Below are 17,886 nucleotides of genomic sequence, written 5' to 3'. Positions count from 1 at the left end.
CGTGATTGTGTGATCGTGATTGTGTGATTGTGATTGTGCGATTGTGATTGTGTGATCGTGACTGTGTGATCGTGATTGTGTGATCGTGATCGAGTGATCGCGACTGTGTGCTTGTGATTGTGTGAACGTGATTGTGTGATCGTGATTGTGTGATCGTGATTGTGTGGTCGAGATTGTGTGATGGTGATTGTGTGATCGTCATTGTGTGGCCTTGATTGTGTGATTGTGATTGTGTGATCGTGATCGTGTGATCGTGATCGTGTGATCATGATTGTGTGATCGTGATCGTGTGATCGCAACTCTGTGTTTGTGATTGTGTGAACGTGATTGTGTGATCGTGAATGTGTGATCGTGATTGTGTGATCGTGATTGAGTGGTCGTGATTGTGTGATGGTGATTGTGTGATCGTCATTGTGCGACCTTGATTGTGTTATTGTGATTGTGTGATTGTGATTGTGTGATTGTGATTGTGTGATCGTGATTGTGTGATCGTGACTGTGTGGTCGTGATTGTGTGATCGTGATTGTGGTATTGTGACTGTGTGATTGTGTGATTGTGGTTGTGTGATTGTGATTGTGTGACTCTGATTGTGTGATCGTGACTGTGTGATCGTAATTGTGTGATCGTGACTGTGTGATCGTGATTGTGTGATCGTGATGGTGTGATTGCGACTGTGTGTTTGTGATTGTGTGAACGTGATTGTGTGATTGTGATTGAGTGATCGTGTTTGTGTGATCGTCATTGTGTGACCTTGATTGTGTGATTGTGATTGTGTGGTTTTGATTGTGTGATTGTGATTGTGTGATTGTGATTGTGTGATTGTGATTGTGTGATTGTGATTGTGTGATTGTGATTGTGTGATCGTGACTGTGTGGTCGTGATTGTGTGACCGTGATTGCGTGGCCGTGATTGTGTGACAGTGACTGTGTGACCGTGATTGTGTGACCGTGATTGTGTGTTCGTGATTGTGTGTTCGTGTTGTGTGACGATGATTGTGTGACGATGATTGTGTGACCGCGATTGTGTGATCGCGATTGTGTGACCGTGATTGCGTGACCACGATTGTGTGGCCGTGATTGCGTGACGACGATTGTGTGACCGTGATTGCGTGACCGTGATTGCGCGACCACGATTGTGTGACCGTGATTGCGTGACCGTGATTGCGTGACCGTGATTGCGCGACCGTGATTGCGCGACCGTGATTGTGTAACAGTGACTGTGTGACCGTGATTGTGTGGCCGTGATTGTGTGGCCGTTATAGTGTGACCGTGATTGTGTGACCGTGATTGTGTGTTCGTGATTGTGTGTTCCAGTTGTGTGACCATGATTGTGTGAGCGTGATTTTGTGACCGTGATTTAATGACCGTGATTGTGTGGCCGTGATTGTGTGACCGTGATTGCGTGATCGCCATTGTGAGATCGCGATTGCGTGATCGTGATTGTGTGATCGTGATTGTGTGATTGTGTGATTTTGATTGTGTGATTGTGATTGTGTGATTGCGATTGTGTGATTATGATTTTGTGATTGTGATTGTGATTGTGATTGTGATTGTGATTGTGATTGTGATTGTGATTGTGATTGTGATTGTGATTGTGTGATCGTGATTGTGTGACTGTGTGATTGTCTGATTGTGTTATTGTGATTGTGATTGTGTGATCGTGATTGTGTGATTGTGATTGTGTGATTGTGATTGTGTGATCGTGATTGTGTGATCGTGATTGTGTGATCGTGATCGTGTGATCGTGATCGTGTGATCGTGATCGTGTGATCGCGACTGTGTTTTTGTGATTGTGTGATTGTGATTGAGTGATCGTGATTGTGTGATCGTGATTGTGTGATTGTGATTGTGTGATTGTGATTGTGTGATCGTGATTGTGTGATCGTGATTGTGTGATCGTGATTGTGTGATCGTGATTGTGTGATCGTGATTGTGTGATCGTGATTGTGTGATCGTGATTGTGTGACTGTGTGATTGTCTGATTGTGTTATTGTGATTGTGTGATTGTGATTGTATGATTGTGATTGTGTGATCGTGACTGTGTGGTCGTGATTGTGTGATCGTGATTGTGGGATTGTGACTGTGTGATTGTGTGATTGTGGTTGTGTGATTGTGATTGTGTGACTCTGATTGTGTGATCGTGACTGTGTGATCGTGATTGTGTGATCGTGACTGTGTGATCGTGATTGTGTGATCGTGATCGTGTGATCGCAACTCTGTGTTTGTGATTGTGTGAACGTGATTGTGTGATCGTGATTGAGTGGTCGTGATTGTGTGATGGTGATTGTGTGATCGTCATTGTGCGACCTTGATTGTGTTATTGTGATTGTGTGATTGTGATTGTGTGATTGTGATTGTGTGATCGTGATTGTGGGATTGTGACTGTATGATTGTGTGATTGTGGTTGTGTGATTGTGATTGTGTGACTCTGATTGTGTGATCGTGACTGTGTGATCGTGATTGTGATTGTGATTGTGGGATTGTGATTGTGTGATTGTGATTGTGTGATTGTGATTGTGTGATTGTGATTGTGTGATTGTGATTGTGTGATTGTGATTGTGTGATTGTGATTGTGTGATTGTGATTGTGTGATTGTGATTGTGTGATCGTGATTGTGTGATTGTGATTGTGTGATTGTGATTGTGTGATTGTGATTGTATGATGGTGATTGTGTGATCGTGACTGTGTGGTCGTGATTGTGTGATCGTGATTGTGGGATTGTGACTGTGTGATTGTGTGATTGTGGTTGTGTGATTGTGATTGTGTGACTCTGATTGTGTGATCGTGACTGTGTGATCGTGATTGTGTGATCGTGACTGTGTGATCGTGATTGTGTGATCGTGATCGTGTGATCGCAACTCTGTGTTTGTGATTGTGTGAACGTGATTGTGTGATCGTGATTGAGTGGTCGTGATTGTGTGATGGTGATTGTGTGATCGTCATTGTGCGACCTTGATTGTGTTATTGTGATTGTGTGATTGTGATTGTGTGATTGTGATTGTGTGATCGTGATTGTGGGATTGTGACTGTATGATTGTGTGATTGTGGTTGTGTGATTGTGATTGTGTGACTCTGATTGTGTGATCGTGACTGTGTGATCGTGATTGTGATTGTGATTGTGGGATTGTGATTGTGTGATTGTGATTGTGTGATTGTGATTGTGTGATTGTGATTGTGTGATTGTGATTGTGTGATTGTGATTGTGTGATTGTGATTGTGTGATTGTGATTGTGTGATTGTGATTGTGTGATTGTGATTGTGTGATCGTGATTGTGTGATTGTGATTGTGTGATTGTGATTGTGTGATTGTGACTGTGTGATCGTAATTGTGTGATCGTGACTATGTGATCGTGATTGTGTGATCGTGATCGTGTGATCGCGACTGTGTGTTTGTGATTGTGTGAACGTGATTGTGTGATCGTGATTGTGTGATCGTGATTGTGTGATTGTGATTGTGTGATTGTGATTGTGTGATCGTGATTGTGTGATCGTGATTGTGTGATCGTGATTGTGTGATCGTGATTGTGTGATCGTGATTGTGTGATCGTGATTGTGTGATCGTGATTGTGTGACTGTGTGATTGTCTGATTGTGTTATTCTGATTGTGTGATTGTGATTGTATGATTGTGATTGTGTGATCGTGATTGCGTGATCGTGATTGTGTGATCGTGATCGTGTGATCGTGATCGTGTGATCGCGGCTGTGTTTTTGTGATTGTGTGATTGTGATTGAGTGATCGTGATTGTGTGATCGTGATTGTGTGATGGTGATTGTGTGATCGTGATTGTGTGATCGTGATTGTGTGATCGTGATTGTGTGATCGTGATTGTGTGACTGTGTGATTGTCTGATTGTGTTATTGTGATTGTGTGATCGTGATTGTGTGACTGTGTGATTGTCTGATTGTGTTATTGTGATTGTGTGATTGTGATTGTATGATTGTGATTGTGTGATCGTGACTGTGTGGTCGTGATTGTGTGATTGTGATTGTGTGATTGTGATTGAGTGATCGTGATTGTGTGATCGTGATTGTGTGATCGTGATTGTGTGATTGTGATTGTGCGATTGTGATTGTGTGATCGTGACTGTGTGATCGTGATTGTGTGATCGTGATCGAGTGATCGCGACTGTGTGCTTGTGATTGTGTGAACGTGATTGTGTGATCGTGATTGTGTGATCGTCATTGTGTGGCCTTGATTGTGTGATTGTGATTGTGTGATCGTGATCGTGTGATCGTGATCGTGTGGTCGTGATTGTGTGATCGTGATCGTGTGATCGCAACTCTGTGTTTGTGATTGTGTGAACGTGATTGTGTGATCGTGAATGTGTGATCGTGATTGTGTGATCGTGATTGAGTGGTCGTGATTGTGTGATGGTGATTGTGTGATCGTCATTGTGCGACCTTGATTGTGTTATTGTGATTGTGTGATTGTGATTGTGTGATTGTGATTATGTGATCGTGACTGTGTGATCGTGACTGTGTGGTCGTGATTGTGTGATCGTGATTGTGGTATTGTGACTGTGTGATTGTGTGATTGTGGTTGTGTGATTGTGATTGTGTGACTCTGATTGTGTGATCGTGACTGTGTGATCGTAATTGTGTGATCGTGACTGTGTGATCGTGATTGTGTGATCGTGATGGTGTGATCGCGACTGTGTGTTTGTGATTGTGTGAACGTGATTGTGTGATTGTGATTGAGTGATCGTGATTGTGTGATCGTGATTGTGTGATTGTGATTGTTTGATTGTGATTGTGTGATCGTGATTGTGTGATCGTGATTGTGTGATCGTGATTGTGTGATCGTGATTGTGTGATCGTGATTGTGTGATCGTGATTGTGTGACTGTGTGATTGTCTGATTGTGTTATTGTGATTGTGTGATTGTGATTGTATGATTGTGATTGTGTGATCGTGACTGTGTGGTCGTGATTGTGTGATCGTGATTGTGGGACTGTGACTGTGTGATTGTGTGATTGTGGTTGTGTGATTGTGATTGTGTGACTCTGATTGTGTGATCGTGACTGTGTGATCGTAATTGTGTGATCGTGACTGTGTGATCGTGATTGTGTGATCGTGATGGTGTGATCGCGACTGTGTGTTTGTGATTGTGTGAACGTGATTGTGTGATTGTGATTGAGTGATCGTGATTGTGTGATCGTGATTGTGTGATTGTGATTGTATGATTGTGATTGTGTGATCGTGACTGTGTGGTCGTGATTGTGTGATCGTGATTGTGGGATTGTGACTGTGTGATTGTCTGATTGTGGTTGTGTGATTGTGATTGTGTGACTCTGATTGTGTGATCGTGACTGTGTGATCGTGATTGTGTGATCGTGACTGTGTGATCGTGATTGTGTGATCGTGATCGTGTGATCGCAACTCTGTGTTTGTGATTGTGTGAACGTGATTGTGTGATCGTGATTGTGTGATCGTGAATGTGTGATCGTGATTGTGTGATCGTGATTGAGTGGTCGTGATTGTGTGATGGTGATTGTGTGATCGTCATTGTGCGACCTTGATTGTGTTATTGTGATTGTGTGATTGTGATTGTGTGATTGTGATTGTGTGATCGTGATTGTGTGATCGTGACTGTGTGGTCGTGATTGTGTGATCGTGATTGTGGTATTGTGACTGTGTGATTGTGTGATTGTGGTTGTGTGATTGTGATTGTGTGACTCTGATTGTGTGATCGTGACTGTGTGATCGTAATTGTGTTATCGTGACTGTGTGATCGTGATTGTGTGATCGTGATGGTGTGATCGCGACTGTGTGTTTGTGATTGTGTGAACGTGATTGTGTGATGGTGATTGAGTGATCGTGATTGTGTGATCGTGATTGTGTGATTGTGATTGTGTGATCGTGATTGTGTGATGGTGATTGTGTGATCGTCATTGTGTGATCGTGACCGTGTGGTCGTGATTGTGTGATTGTGATTGTGTGATTGTGATTGATTGATCGTGATTGTGTGATCGTGATTGTGTGATTGTGATTGTGCGATTGTGATTGTGTGATCGTGACTGTGTGATCGTGATTGTGTGATCGTGATCGAGTGATCGCGACTGTGTGCTTGTGATTGTGTGAACGTGATTGTGTGATCGTGATTGTGTGATCGTGATTGTGTGGTCGAGATTGTGTGATGGTGATTGTGTGATCGTCATTGTGTGGCCTTGATTGTGTGATTGTGATTGTGTGATCGTGATCGTGTGATCGTGATCGTGTGATCGTGATTGTGTGATCGTGATCGTGTGATCGCAACACTGTGTTTGTGATTGTGTGAACGTGATTGTGTGATCGTGAATGTGTGATCGTGATTGTGTGATCGTGATTGAGTGGTCGTGATTGTGTGATGGTGATTGTGTGATCGTCATTGTGCGACCTTGATTGTGTTATTGTGATTGTGTGATTGTGATTGTGTGATTGTGATTGTGTGATCGTGATTGTGTGATCGTGACTGTGTGGTCGTGATTGTGTGATCGTGATTGTGGTATTGTGACTGTGTGATTGTGTGATTGTGGTTGTGTGATTGTGATTGTGTGACTCTGATTGTGTGATCGTGACTGTGTGATCGTAATTGTGTGATCGTGACTGTGTGATCGTGATTGTGTGATCGTGATGGTGTGATCGCGACTGTGTGTTTGTGATTGTGTGAACGTGATTGTGTGATTGTGATTGAGTGATCGTGTTTGTGTGATCGTCATTGTGTGACCTTGATTGTGTGATTGTGATTGTGTGGTTTTGATTGTGTGATTGTGATTGTGTGATTGTGATTGTGTGATTGTGATTGTGTGATTGTGATTGTGTGATTGTGATTGTGTGATCGTGACTGTGTGGTCGTGATTGTGTGACCGTGATTGCGTGGCCGTGATTGTGTGACAGTGACTGTGTGACCGTGATTGTGTGACCGTGATTGTGTGTTCGTGATTGTGTGTTCGTGTTGTGTGACGATGATTGTGTGACGATGATTGTGTGACCGCGATTGTGTGATCGCGATTGTGTGACCGTGATTGCGTGACCACGATTGTGTGGCCGTGATTGCGTGACGACGATTGTGTGACCGTGATTGCGTGACCGTGATTGCGCGACCACGATTGTGTGACCGTGATTGCGTGACCGTGATTGCGCGACCGTGATTGCGCGACCGTGATTGTGTAACAGTGACTGTGTGACCGTGATTGTGTGGCCGTGATTGTGTGGCCGTTATAGTGTGACCGTGATTGTGTGACCGTGATTGTGTGTTCGTGATTGTGTGTTCCAGTTGTGTGACCATGATTGTGTGAGCGTGATTGTGTGGCCGTGATTGTGTGACCGTGATTGCGTGATCGCCATTGTGAGATCGCGATTGCGTGATCGTGATTGTGTGATCGTGATTGTGTGATTGTGTGATTTTGATTGTGTGATTGTGATTGTGTGATTGCGATTGTGTGATTGTGATTTTGTGATTGTGATTGTGATTGTGATTGTGATTGTGATTGTGATTGTGATTGTGATTGTGATTGTGTGATCGTGATTGTGTGACTGTGTGATTGTCTGATTGTGTTATTGTGATTGTGATTGTGTGATCGTGATTGTGTGATCGTGATTGTGTGTTCGTGATTGTGTGATCATGATTGTGTGATCGTGATTGTGTGATTGTGTGATTGTCTGATTGTGTTATTGCGATTGTGTGATTGCGATTGTGATATTGTGATTGTGAGATTGTGATTGTGTGATTGTGATTGTGTGATTGTGATTGTGTGATCGTGATTGTGTGATCGTGATTGTGGGATTGTGACTGTGTGATTGTGTGATTGTGGTTGTGTGATTGTGATTGTGGGATTGTGATTGTGGGATTGTGATTGTGGGATTGTGATTGTGTGATTGTGATTGTGTGATTGTGATTGTGTGATTGTGATTGTGTGATTGTGATTGTGTGATTGTGATTGTGTAATTGTGATTGTGAGATTGTGATTGTGTGATTGTGATTGTATGATTGTGATTGTGTGATTGTGATTGTGTGATTGTGATTGCGTGATTGTGATTGTGTGATCGTGATTGTGTGATCGTGATTGTGTGATGGTGATTGTGTGATGGTGATTGTGGGATGGTGATTGTGTGATCATGATTGTGTGATAACGATTGTGGGATTGTTATTGTGTGATCGTGATCGTGTGATCGTGACTGTGTGATCGTGATTGTGTGATCGTGATTGTGGGATTGTGACAGTGTGATTGTGTGATTGTGGTTGTGTGAGTGTGATTGTGTGATCGTGATGGTGTGATCGTGATTGTGTGATCGTGATTGTGTGATTGTGATTGTGTGATTGTGATTGTGTGATCGTGATTGTGTGATCGTGATTGTGTGGTCGAGATTGTGAGATGGTGATTGTGTGATCGTCATTGTGTGGCCTTGATTGTGTGATTGTGATTGTGTGATCGTGATCGTGTGATCGTGATTGTGTGATCGTGATTGTGTGATTGTGTGATTTTGATTGTGTGATTGTGATTGTGTGATTGCGATTGTGTGATTGTGATTTTGTGATTGTGATTATGATTGTGATTGTGATTGTGATTGTGATTGTGATTGTGATTGTGATTGTGATTGTGATTGTGATTGTGTGATCGTGATTGTGTGACTGTGTGATTGTCTGATTGTGTTATTGTGATTGTGATTGTGTGATCGTGATTGTGTGATTGTGATTGTGTGATTGTGATTGTGTGATCGTGATTGTGTGATCGTGATTGTGTGATCGTGATCGTGTGATCGTGATCGTGTGATCGTGATCGTGTGATCGCGACTGTGTTTTTGTGATTGTGTGATTGTGATTGAGTGATCGTGATTGTGTGATCGTGATTGTGTGATTGTGATTGTGTGATTGTGATTGTGTGATCGTGATTGTGTGATCGTGATTGTGTGATCGTGATTGTGTGATCGTGATTGTGTGATCGTGATTGTGTGATCGTGATTGTGTGATCGTGATTGTGTGACTGTGTGATTGTCTGATTGTGTTATTCTGATTGTGTGATTGTGATTGTATGATTGTGATTGTGTGATCGTGATTGCGTGATCGTGATTGTGTGATCGTGATCGTGTGATCGTGATCGTGTGATCGCGGCTGTGTTTTTGTGATTGTGTGATTGTGATTGAGTGATCGTGATTGTGTGATCGTGATTGTGTGATGGTGATTGTGTGATTGTGATTGTGTGATCGTGATTGTGTGATCGTGATTGTGTGATCGTGATTGTGTGACTGTGTGATTGTCTGATTGTGTTATTGTGATTGTGTGATCGTGATTGTGTGACTGTGTGATTGTCTGATTGTGTTATTGTGATTGTGTGATTGTGATTGTATGATTGTGATTGTGTGATCGTGACTGTGTGGTCGTGATTGTGTGATTGTGATTGTGTGATTGTGATTGAGTGATCGTGATTGTGTGATCGTGATTGTGTGATCGTGATTGTGTGATTGTGATTGTGCGATTGTGATTGTGTGATCGTGACTGTGTGATCGTGATTGTGTGATCGTGATCGAGTGATCGCGACTGTGTGCTTGTGATTGTGTGAACGTGATTGTGTGATCGTGATTGTGTGATCGTCATTGTGTGGCCTTGATTGTGTGATTGTGATTGTGTGATCGTGATCGTGTGATCGTGATCGTGTGATCGTGATCGTGTGGTCGTGATTGTGTGATCGTGATCGTGTGATCGCAACTCTGTGTTTGTGATTGTGTGAACGTGATTGTGTGATCGTGAATGTGTGATCGTGATTGTGTGATCGTGATTGAGTGGTCGTGATTGTGTGATGGTGATTGTGTGATCGTCATTGTGCGACCTTGATTGTGTTATTGTGATTGTGTGATTGTGATTGTGTGGTTGTGATTATGTGATCGTGACTGTGTGATCGTGACTGTGTGGTCGTGATTGTGTGATCGTGATTGTGGTATTGTGACTGTGTGATTGTGTGATTGTGGTTGTGTGATTGTGATTGTGTGACTCTGATTGTGTGATCGTGACTGTGTGATCGTAATTGTGTGATCGTGACTGTGTGATCGTGATTGTGTGATCGTGATGGTGTGATCGCGACTGTGTGTTTGTGATTGTGTGAACGTGATTGTGTGATTGTGATTGAGTGATCGTGATTGTGTGATCGTGATTGTGTGATTGTGATTGTTTGATTGTGATTGTGTGATCGTGATTGTGTGATCGTGATTGTGTGATCGTGATTGTGTGATCGTGATTGTGTGATCGTGATTGTGTGATCGTGATTGTGTGACTGTGTGATTGTCTGATTGTGTTATTGTGATTGTGTGATTGTGATTGTATGATTGTGATTGTGTGATCGTGACTGTGTGGTCGTGATTGTGTGATCGTGATTGTGGGATTGTGACTGTGTGATTGTGTGATTGTGGTTGTGTGATTGTGATTGTGTGACTCTGATTGTGTGATCGTGACTGTGTGATCGTAATTGTGTGATCGTGACTGTGTGATCGTGATTGTGTGATCGTGATGGTGTGATCGCGACTGTGTGTTTGTGATTGTGTGAACGTGATTGTGTGATTGTGATTGAGTGATCGTGATTGTGTGATCGTGATTGTGTGATTGTGATTGTTTGATTGTGATTGTGTGATCGTGATTGTGTGATCGTGATTGTGTGATCGTGATTGTGTGATCGTGATTGTGTGATCGTGATTGTGTGATCGTGATTGTGTGACTGTGTGATTGTCTGATTGTGTTATTGTGATTGTGTGATTGTGATTGTATGATTGTGATTGTGTGATCGTGACTGTGTGGTCGTGATTGTGTGATCGTGATTGTGGGATTGTGACTGTGTGATTGTCTGATTGTGGTTGTGTGATTGTGATTGTGTGACTCTGATTGTGTGATCGTGACTGTGTGATCGTGATTGTGTGATCGTGACTGTGTGATCGTGATTGTGTGATCGTGATCGTGTGATCGCAACTCTGTGTTTGTGATTGTGTGAACGTGATTGTGTGATCGTGATTGTGTGATCGTGAATGTGTGATCGTGATTGTGTGATCGTGATTGAGTGGTCGTGATTGTGTGATGGTGATTGTGTGATCGTCATTGTGCGACCTTGATTGTGTTATTGTGATTGTGTGATTGTGATTGTGTGATTGTGATTGTGTGATCGTGATTGTGTGATCGTGACTGTGTGGTCGTGATTGTGTGATCGTGATTGTGGTATTGTGACTGTGTGATTGTGTGATTGTGGTTGTGTGATTGTGATTGTGTGACTCTGATTGTGTGATCGTGACTGTGTGATCGTAATTGTGTTATCGTGACTGTGTGATCGTGATTGTGTGATCGTGATGGTGTGATCGCGACTGTGTGTTTGTGATTGTGTGAACGTGATTGTGTGATTGTGATTGAGTGATCGTGATTGTGTGATCGTGATTGTGTGATTGTGATTGTGTGATCGTGATTGTGTGATGGTGATTGTGTGATCGTCATTGTGTGACCTTGATTGTGTGATTGTGATTGTGTGGTTTTGATTGTGTGATTGTGATTGTGTGATTGTGATTGTGTGATCGTGATTGTGTGATCGTGATTGTGTGACTGTGTGATTGTCTGATTGTGTTATTGTGATTGTGTGATCGTGATTGTGTGACTGTGTGATTGTCTGATTGTGTTATTGTGATTGTGTGATTGTGATTGTATGATTGTGATTGTGTGATCGTGACTGTGTGGTCGTGATTGTGTGATTGTGATTGTGTGATTGTGATTGATTGATCGTGATTGTGTGATCGTGATTGTGTGATTGTGATTGTGCGATTGTGATTGTGTGATCGTGACTGTGTGATCGTGATTGTGTGATCGTGATCGAGTGATCGCGACTGTGTGCTTGTGATTGTGTGAACGTGATTGTGTGATCGTGATTGTGTGATCGTGATTGTGTGGTCGAGATTGTGTGATGGTGATTGTGTGATCGTCATTGTGTGGCCTTGATTGTGTGATTGTGATTGTGTGATCGTGATCGTGTGATCGTGATCGTGTGATCGTGATTGTGTGATCGTGATCGTGTGATCGCAACACTGTGTTTGTGATTGTGTGAACGTGATTGTGTGATCGTGAATGTGTGATCGTGATTGTGTGATCGTGATTGAGTGGTCGTGATTGTGTGATGGTGATTGTGTGATCGTCATTGTGCGACCTTGATTGTGTTATTGTGATTGTGTGATTGTGATTGTGTGATTGTGATTGTGTGATCGTGATTGTGTGATCGTGACTGTGTGGTCGTGATTGTGTGATCGTGATTGTGGTATTGTGACTGTGTGATTGTGTGATTGTGGTTGTGTGATTGTGATTGTGTGACTCTGATTGTGTGATCGTGACTGTGTGATCGTAATTGTGTGATCGTGACTGTGTGATCGTGATTGTGTGATCGTGATGGTGTGATCGCGACTGTGTGTTTGTGATTGTGTGAACGTGATTGTGTGATTGTGATTGAGTGATCGTGTTTGTGTGATCGTCATTGTGTGACCTTGATTGTGTGATTGTGATTGTGTGGTTTTGATTGTGTGATTGTGATTGTGTGATTGTGATTGTGTGATTGTGATTGTGTGATTGTGATTGTGTGATTGTGATTGTGTGATCGTGACTGTGTGGTCGTGATTGTGTGACCGTGATTGCGTGGCCGTGATTGTGTGACAGTGACTGTGTGACCGTGATTGTGTGACCGTGATTGTGTGTTCGTGATTGTGTGTTCGTGTTGTGTGACGATGATTGTGTGACGATGATTGTGTGACCGCGATTGTGTGATCGCGATTGTGTGACCGTGATTGCGTGACCACGATTGTGTGGCCGTGATTGCGTGACGACGATTGTGTGACCGTGATTGCGTGACCGTGATTGCGCGACCACGATTGTGTGACCGTGATTGCGTGACCGTGATTGCGTGACCGTGATTGCGCGACCGTGATTGCGCGACCGTGATTGTGTAACAGTGACTGTGTGACCGTGATTGTGTGGCCGTGATTGTGTGGCCGTTATAGTGTGACCGTGATTGTGTGACCGTGATTGTGTGTTCGTGATTGTGTGTTCCAGTTGTGTGACCATGATTGTGTGAGCGTGATTTTGTGACCGTGATTTAATGACCGTGATTGTGTGGCCGTGATTGTGTGACCGTGATTGCGTGATCGCCATTGTGAGATCGCGATTGCGTGATCGTGATTGTGTGATCGTGATTGTGTGATTGTGTGATTTTGATTGTGTGATTGTGATTGTGTGATTGCGATTGTGTGATTGTGATTTTGTGATTGTGATTGTGATTGTGATTGTGATTGTGATTGTGATTGTGATTGTGATTGTGATTGTGATTGTGATTGTGTGATCGTGATTGTGTGACTGTGTGATTGTCTGATTGTGTTATTGTGATTGTGATTGTGTGATCGTGATTGTGTGATCGTGATTGTGTGATTGTGATTGTGTGATTGTGATTGTGTGATCGTGATTGTGTGATCGTGATTGTGTGATCGTGATCGTGTGATCGTGATCGTGTGATCGTGATCGTGTGATCGCGACTGTGTTTTTGTGATTGTGTGATTGTGATTGAGTGATCGTGATTGTGTGATCGTGATTGTGTCATTGTGATTGTGTGATTGTGATTGTGTGATCGTGATTGTGTGATCGTGATTGTGTGATCGTGATTGTGTGATCGTGATTGTGTGATCGTGATTGTGTGATCGTGATTGTGTGATCGTGATTGTGTGACTGTGTGATTGTCTGATTGTGTTATTCTGATTGTGTGATTGTGATTGTATGATTGTGATTGTGTGATCGTGATTGCGTGATCGTGATTGTGTGATCGTGATCGTGTGATCGTGATCGTGTGATCGCGGCTGTGTTTTTGTGATTGTGTGATTGTGATTGAGTGATCGTGATTGTGTGATCGTGATTGTGTGATGGCGATTGTGTGATTGTGATTGTGTGATCGTGATTGTGTGATCGTGATTGTGTGATCGTGATTGTGTGACTGTGTGATTGTCTGATTGTGTTATTGTGATTGTGTGATCGTGATTGTGTGACTGTGTGATTGCCTGATTGTGTTATTGTGATTGTGTGATTGTGATTGTATGATTGTGATTGTGTGATCGTGACTGTGTGGTCGTGATTGTGTGATTGTGATTGTGTGATTGTGATTGAGTGATCGTGATTGTGTGATCGTGATTGTGTGATTGTGATTGTGCGATTGTGATTGTGTGATCGTGACTGTGTGATCGTGATTGTGTGATCGTGATCGAGTGATCGCGACTGTGTGCTTGTGATTGTGTGAACGTGATTGTGTGATCGTGATTGTGTGATCGTGATTGTGTGGTCGAGATTGTGAGATGGTGATTGTGTGATCGTCATTGTGTGGCCTTGATTGTGTGATTGTGATTGTGTGATCGTGATCGTGTGATCGTGATCGTGTGATCGTGATTGTGTGATCGTGATCGTGTGATCGCAACTCTGTGTTTGTGATTGTGTGAACGTGATTGTGTGATCGTGAATGTGTGATCGTGATTGTGTGATCGTGATTGAGTGGTCGTGATTGTGTGATGGTGATTGTGTGATCGTCATTGTGCGACCTTGATTGTGTTATTGTGATTGTGTGATTGTGATTGTGTGATTGTGATTATGTGATCGTGACTGTGTGATCGTGACTGTGTGGTCGTGATTGTGTGATCGTGATTGTGGTATTGTGACTGTGTGATTGTGTGATTGTGGTTGTGTGATTGTGATTGTGTGACTCTGATTGTGTGATCGTGACTGTGTGATCGTAATTGTGTGATCGTGACTGTGTGACTCTGATTGTGTGATCGTGACTGTGTGATCGTGATTGTGTGATCGTGACTGTGTGATCGTGATTGTGTGATCGTGATCGTGTGATCGCAACTCTGTGTTTGTGATTGTGTGAACGTGATTGTGTGATCGTGATTGTGTGATCGTGATGGTGTGATCGCGACTGTGTGTTTGTGATTGTGTGAACGTGATTGTGTGATTGTGATTGAGTGATCGTGATTGTGTGATCGTGATTGTGTGATTGTGATTGTGTGATCGTGATTGTGTGATGGTGATTGTGTGATCGTCATTGTGTGACCTTGATTGTGTGATTGTGATTGTGTGGTTTTGATTGTGTGATTGTGATTGTGTGATTGTGATTGTGTGATCGTGATTGTGTGATCGTGATTGTGTGACTGTGTGATTGTCTGATTGTGTTATTGTGATTGTGTGATCGTGATTGTGTGACTGTGTGATTGTCAGATTGTGTTATTGTGATTGTGTGATTGTGATTGTATGATTGTGATTGTGTGATCGTGACTGTGTGGTCGTGATTGTGTGATTGTGATTGTGTGATTGTGATTGATTGATCGTGATTGTGTGATCGTGATTGTGTGATTGTGATTGTGCGATTGTGATTGTGTGATCGTGACTGTGTGATCGTGATTGTGTGATCGTGATCGAGTGATCGCGACTGTGTGCTTGTGATTGTGTGAACCGGATTGTGTGATCGTGATTGTGTGATCGTGATTGTGTGGTCGAGATTGTGTGATGGTGATTGTGTGATCGTCATTGTGTGGCCTTGATTGTGTGATTGTGATTGTGTGATCGTGATCGTGTGATCGTGATCGTGTGATCGTGATTGTGTGATCGTGATCGTGTGATCGCAACTCTGTGTTTGTGATTGTGTGAACGTGATTGTGTGATCGTGAATGTGTGATCGTGATTGTGTGATCGTGATTGAGTGGTCGTGATTGTGTGATGGTGATTGTGTGATCGTCATTGTGCGACCTTGATTGTGTTATTGTGATTGTGTGATTGTGATTGTGTGATTGTGATTGTGTGATCGTGATTGTGTGATCGTGACTGTGTGGTCGTGATTGTGTGATCGTGATTGTGGTATTGTGACTGTGTGATTGTGTGATTGTGATTGTGTGACTCTGATTGTGTGATCGTGACTGTGTGATCGTAATTGTGTGATCGTGACTGTGTGATCGTGATTGTGTGATCGTGATGGTGTGATCGCGACTGTGTGTTTGTGATTGTGTGAACGTGATTGTGTGATTGTGATTGAGTGATCGTGTTTGTGTGATCGTGATTGTGTGATTGTGATTGTGTGATCGTGATTGTGTGATGGTGATTGTGTGATCGTCATTGTGTGACCTTGATTGTGTGATAGTGATTGTGTGGTTTTGATTGTGTGATTGTGATTGTGTGATTGTGATTGTGTGATGGTGATTGTGTGATCGTCATTGTGTGACCTTGATTGTGTGATTGTGATTGTGTGATTTTGATTGTGTGATTGTGATTGTGTGATCGTGATTGTGTGATCGTGATTGTGTGGTCGAGATTGTGTGATGGTGATTGTGTGATCGTCATTGTGTGGCGTTGCTTGTGTGATTGTGATTGTGTGATCGTGATCGTGTGATCGTGATCGTGTGATCGCGACTGTGTGTTTGTGATTGTGTGATTGTGATTGAGTGATCGTGATTGTGTGATCGTGATTGTGTGATTGTGATTGTGTGATCGTGATTGTGTGATGGTGATTGTGTGATCGTCATTGTGTGACCTTGATTGTGTGATTGTGATTGTGTGGTTTTGATTGTGTGATTGTGATTGTGTGATCGTGATTGTGTGATCGTGATTGTGTGATCGCGATTGTGTGATCGTGGTTGTGTGATCGTGATTGTGTGATCGTGATTGTGTGACTGTGTGATTGTCTGATTGTGTTATTGTGATTGTGTTATTGTGATTGTGTGACTGTGTGATTGTCTGATTGTGTTATTGTGATTGTGTGATTGTGATTGTGTGATTGTGATTGTGTGATCGTGATTGTGTGATCGTGATTGTGTGATCGCGATTGTGTGATCGTGATTGTGTGATCGTGATCGTGTGATCGCGACTGTGTGATTGTGATTGAGTGATCGTGATTGTGTGATCGTGATTGTGTGATTGTGATTGTTTGATTGTGATTGGGTGATCGTGATTGTGTGATCGTGATTGTGTGATCGTGATTGTGTGATCGTGATTGTGTGATCGTGATTGTGTGATCGTGATTGTGTGACTGTGTGATTGTCTGATTGTGTTATTGTGATTGTGTGATTGTGATTGTATGATTGTGATTGTGTGATCGTGACTGTGTGGTCGTGATTGTGTGATCGTGATTGTGGGATTGTGACTGTGTGATTGTGTGATTGTGGTTGTGTGATTGTGATTGTGTGACTCTGATTGTGTGATCGTGACTGTGTGATCGTGATTGTGTGATCGTGACTGTGTGATCGTGATTGTGTGATCGTGATCGTGTGATCGCAACTCTGTGTTTGTGATTGTGTGAACGTGATTGTGTCATCGTGATTGTGTGATCGTGAATGTGTGATCGTAATTGTGTGATCGTGACTGTGTGATCGTGATTGTGTGATCGTGATGGTGTGATTGTGATTGTGTAATTGTGATTGTGAGATTGTGATTGTGTGATTGTGATTGTATGATTGTGATTGTGTGATTGTGATTGTGTGATTGTGATTGCGTGATTGTGATTGTGTGATCGTGATTGTGTGATCGTGATTGTGTGATGGTGATTGTGTGATGGTGATTGTGGGATGGTGATTGTGTGATCATGATTGTGTGATAACGATTGTGGGATTGTTATTGTGTGATCGTGATCGTGTGATCGTGATCGTGTGATCGTGATCGTGTGATCGCGACTGTGTTTTTGTGATTGTGTGATTGTGATTGAGTGATCGTGATTGTGTGATCGTGATTGTGTGATTGTGATTGTGTGATTGTGATTGTGTGATCGTGATTGTGTGATCGTGATTGTGTGATCGTGATTGTGTGATCGTGATTGTGTGATCGTGATTGTGTGATCGTGATTGTGTGATCGTGATTGTGTGACTGTGTGATTGTCTGATTG

This window comes from Megachile rotundata, chromosome 11, assembly GCF_050947335.1.
Source record: "Megachile rotundata isolate GNS110a chromosome 11, iyMegRotu1, whole genome shotgun sequence".
Lineage (NCBI taxonomy): Eukaryota > Metazoa > Arthropoda > Insecta > Hymenoptera > Megachilidae > Megachile > Megachile rotundata.
This window is presented reverse-complemented; position numbering follows the sequence as displayed.